At 39.8% G+C, this 5,232-nt stretch overlaps 1 pseudogene; it reads left to right on the top strand.

The window, feature by feature from the left end:
- The first annotated feature begins 1,310 nt into the window (after positions 1–1,310).
- On the top strand, positions 1,311–4,075 carry Gm46706 (annotated as a pseudogene).
- Positions 4,076–5,232: the final 1,157 nt, after the last annotated feature.

Below are 5,232 nucleotides of genomic sequence, written 5' to 3'. Positions count from 1 at the left end.
TTTTCTTCTGTGTTCTTTTTCCTTGTGTGTGTGTGTGTGTGTGCATGAGGGTGAGTGTGTGTGACTTCCTTTGCATAATACCTTCCTGTGTTGTTAACCATTCATATTTGCTGTGGATTTACTCACAACAAACAGATAAACTGAATTGTGAGTATCTTCTTTTTTTGGTGTCTGTTTTGTTTTTCTTTTCTGGTGGTGGGTTTAGCATGTATGCAAATCAAACACTACCATCGAGTCACATCTCTAGCTTAGACAGGGATTTGAATTCTTTAACACTAGTTATTTCTCTCCATATTACTGTAACATTATAATGTTTTTATTGTACTCCTGATCTGTTACTGAAATTTTATTTCCATTTATTCCAAATTTATGTAGGTGCTAAGCAACGTCAACCCATTGCTGATATTTTTTGTTAATAAGGCAACTTGATCAATAAATGACTTCTTTTTCTGACTAGTGCCATATTGTGTTTTCTTGAAGACTTGTATCTTAAGCCGGAGCAGAAACTTGTAATGTACACTTGAGGAGGGTTTTTTTTTGGGATTTGGTGGTTATTTCAATGTATTAAATGAATGTCAGGTGCCTGATGTTCTATCAGAGTAATGGTGCTCCTTAAGCTACATGTTCATCTTTATGTTCTCATACACTTTTCAGAACAATATTTTTCAGTACCACAGAGCAAATGTTACAGGTTCTTAGCTTTTAAACTCTCAGTAAACACCAAAGTCTCAATTTTGGACTTCAGTGCAGCCTCTTCTCTAAAAGCTAGTCAGAGGATGCTTAGTCCTGTGAGCCCAATCCTTTCTTTTTATTCCAAGCATGGAGGGAAAATGGCATGCCCTGTAAGGGTTTTGCAATTAGAGATTCTGGTGTCAGCAGATCATACTTGTCACCCTATTGAGTTTGCTCATCTGTAATAGCAAGTGAAAGAGTGGTAATCAGTACCATGATGGCTCAAAAGAAGTCTAGAAAACCACTGCATTCTGCCCCCTTGTGGGTGCCATCCCTGTCACAATTTGAAGAGAAACAGTGCTCCTTCCAGGAAGCTGCAGGGAATTGAACTGCACTCCTCTGCATGCTGTCAGACCCAGCCTCTAGGTCTGGACTGACTCTCCTTAAGGATAGTCACTTACCCTCCGGCCCCAGTCCCTAATTCTCTCTCAGTTCTCCACAAAACAGGAGACTCTCTTTATTTTTTGTGCCAAATGATGTCAGCTTCATTTCAAATATCCTGATAAACTAAACTGGTTGGGTCTTAAAATAATTTCTTTCTCTCAACCACCTATTTACCAGGAAAACTGTCGGTGAGAATGGCTGAGACATCTAGTCTGGGCAAGTTTCCCATGATTAAGGGCAGGGAATATGAAGATAAGGCCAACTTATTAATATACTTCCAAAGTCTAGTTTTAATTGGCATCTCTAATGCTGTGCAGAAGAAATGTGAGATTGTGAGGTGACTTCACAGATTAATATAAGAGGTGAGTCTAGAAAATCAGGAGCTGTCTATTGAGAACAGCACTGGACCATGGCCCTCCTTTGAGGATTTACACTTTAAAGCTGAGATAAACTGTAAAAAAATTATGTCTTTCTGAAGTTTATGCCATGGAACGTCCACATAATATCTTAGTTCATTGGTGTGATGTTTTTATACATGGCTGTAAATGCTTTTATGTTAACCTGTGTGTGCTAGTAAGTGTTTGCCTTCTTGACATGAAGCTAAAGTCACCTGGGAAGAGGGAACCTCAAATTGGATCTGTCTACATTAGATGAGGCTATAGCCATGTTTATTTGTTTTCTTAGAAAATTTTCTTTAAATTTTCCATCTTATGTGACCTGAAAGTATCCATCTCCCTGTTTATCCTCCTACCATCGTACTCAGAGACACAGTGAAACTAACAGAAGTTATGGGCCGAATGAATTTAACAGATACTTATAGAACATCACCCAAAAACAAGAACACACATAATATGCACTCATTCTTAAGTGTATATTAGGCAAAAAAAAACATGGAATACCCATGATACAATTCATTGATACTATCCATTATCTCTACCTCTGGTCAGGATTATTTTTCTGACTTTTCTTTGCATAGATTCCTGATTCTTGAAGGAGAGAGCTCGATAAAGGCATCCTCTTTAATCTTTAATTCTCTGAGTCTCTCACTCTCTGTGCATTGTCCAGTTGTGTCTTTCTGTGATTATTACCAGTTTTGTAGGAAACTCACCTCTGATGAAGGCTGAGGCATATATACTAACATATGGGTGGAGCCATTAGGATTCATGAGAAGTCATTTTACTGCTGTGGTTATTTAACAAAATTTATGATGGCAGATTTTCACTTAGTGTTTTATGACCTTTCTAGTCTCAGATGCTTGGCCTGATATTTCCCTCCACATTTAACCCTCCTATTTTAGTGTCTTCTTCATTCCTTTATACCACTATATTCTACTTCCCCTTCCTTGGAAGAACTCCTCCTTCTTTATGGTTCCTTACTAGATAGCTCATCTCTGTTACCCTAAATGAAAAACAAACATATATAAACCTTACAAGCTAACTCCATACATAGGTGAAAACATGCAATTTGTGTCGTTCTGGGTCTGATTTGACTGTTGGATATTTCCCCCCCCCTTTTTTTTAGATACTTCAGTCCTTCTTTTTTAAAAAATATTTTTATTACGTGTTTTCCTCAATTACATTTCCAATGCTACACCAAAGGTTCCCCATACCCTCCTCCCCACTTCCCTACCCACCAATTCCCATTTATTTTTTGGCTCTAGCATTGCCCTGTACTGGGGCATATAAAGTTTGGTTGTCCAATGGGCCTCTCTTTCCAGTGATGGCTGACTAGGTCATCTTTTGATACAAATGTAGCTAGAGTCCAGAGCTCCGGGGTACTGATAAGTTAATAATGTGGTTCCATCTGTAGGGTTGCAGATTCCTTTAGCTTCTTGTGTACTTTCTCTATCTCCTCCATTGGGAACCCTGTGATCCATATAATAGCTGACTGTGAGTATCCACGTCTGTGTTTGCTAGGCCCTGGCATAGTCTCACATGAGACAGCTGATTAACAGTTGATGGGAGAGGATCCATTACTCAGTGAGTGGTGCTATCTCTGCAAAGATGGTGATAAAATATATAAGAAAGCAACCTGAGGGTAGTGTTTGAAAAATGAGTCAGTGTTTAAGAGAACTGGCTGCTCTCTTAGAAGGTTAGGATTTGAATCACAGAACTCAGGTGGCAGCTCACAGCCTCATGAAGCTCCAATATCAAGGGACCAAGCTCCCTCTTATGGACTCTGTGAACCCTGGACAAAAAAGGCCCACAGACATTCACGCAAACAAAACATTTTTATATATACATATATGTTATTAAAATAAAAGTTAAAAGGCATTTTTAAATTTTGTAAGTAGAAAAGCTGAGAAAACTGTGTTGAGAAACAAGCCAATAAGCAGCCTTGCTCCATGTACCCTGCCTATAATCCTACATGGGTTCCTGCCCTGATTTCACTCAGTGATGGAGTGTGATGTGGAAGAATAACACAAACTAATCTTTTTCAAAAGAGAAGGGAGGAGAGGGGGATTGGAATGGGGATTTGTTGATGGGAAACTGTGAAGGAAGTTATCATTTAAATTGTAAATAGATAACTAAATTAATGATGAAAAAAATAAGTCCTGTCAAGAAGTCCAATGTGACAGTGTGAAACTGCTAATCTACAACCTGCTAAACTCACATGTGCGGGGTGTGGGCATGCAAGTGTTCTGTCTGAGCCTGCAGGCCACTTAAATCCTCAAAAACCCTGTGGAGTTCAACCCTGACTTCCTGGCACAGATGATCCCCAAAGTGTATTGGGAAGTGCTTGTGCAGGTAGCAGACACCTCAATCTTGGCCCAGGTACACAAAATAGCCAACTAGCTGCTATGAACAGGACAAGATACTTTTGAGGAAGATGTACCCACGTGTGGCTTGAGATTGATGTACTGGATGGTACTCTGCAATGGTCAGAATCCAGTGTTCTTTTCCCCATCATCCACAGGATCACCAATATGCTGTAGAATGATGAGGAGACAGAGAGGTAACCTTGCTAGCCACCACAATGTGATGTGGGAATGGGTATCCAGATGGAGGAAGACCCTCATTAAAGCAGTGGGGAGGGGATGGGATAGAGGGTTTCTGGAAGGGTGGGAAACTGAAAACGGACATCATTTGAAATGTATATAAAGAAAATATACAATTAAAAAAAGACCAACCAAAGAGCACATAGGGCGGGGCCCATGGCTGCAGCTTCATATGTAGCAGAGAATGGCCTATTTGGACACCAGTGAGAGGTGAAGCTCCTGTTCAGGAGAAGGCTCTATACCCCAGTGTAAGGGAATGTCAGGACTAGGAAGTAGGAGTGGGTATTTTGTTGATTACTGAGAGGAGGGATGGCATAGTGGGTTTTCAGAGGGGAAACCAGGGAAGGGGATAACATTTGAAATGAAAATAAAGAAAATGCCTCATAAAATAAAATAAAATAAAACAAAATAGATTGAAAACAACCACCTAGACACAATAAGTTAATAGCAGAATGATAAATAAAAGAAGACAGTGTAGTGGTGCATACCTTTTATCCCTGCTCTTGGTAGGCAGAGGCAGGGGCAGGCAAATTTATGAGTTCAAGGTCAGCCTGAACTCCAGATTGAATTCCATGACAACCAGGGCTAAACAGAGAATCCCTGCCTCGAAAAAACAAAAAACAATAAACAAATAAAGAGAAAATGAATGACACACAGGCATACAGAAGAGGACTGGTCCCAAAGACAGCTCTGTCCTAAATATACTAGAGCACATTGCTTCACAAAATGAATTCTGAACATGCTCTCACATAGGGCATTTGAATATACTTTCTAGGTTAACCCCATATGATCACAAGAAACAAAAGGTAACAAGAAGATCAGAGTCAGAAGTATATCTCAGACTCATGTCAAAGACAGTCTGGGAGGCACACCATGCTTCAGTTTTCAAAGTTCCAGAGAGTGGTTCTCCACCTTTTTAATACTGCGGTTCCTTCATATATATACTTCCTTATGCTGTGTGGTGCCCCAACCGTAAAAATATTTTTTGCTGCTTCATAACTGAAATGTCCTACTGATATGAATTATAACATACATTTCTGACATACAGATAGTCTAGGACAACTCCTGTGAAATTTGTCACAAGGACTAGCAACCTACAGGTTGCCAACCACAGTGCC

Source organism: Mus musculus, chromosome Y (assembly GCF_000001635.26).
Source record: "Mus musculus strain C57BL/6J chromosome Y, GRCm38.p6 C57BL/6J".
NCBI lineage: Eukaryota > Metazoa > Chordata > Mammalia > Rodentia > Muridae > Mus > Mus musculus.
The sequence above is the reverse complement of the archived record's forward strand: the minus strand, read 5'-3'. Positions and strand labels throughout refer to the sequence as shown.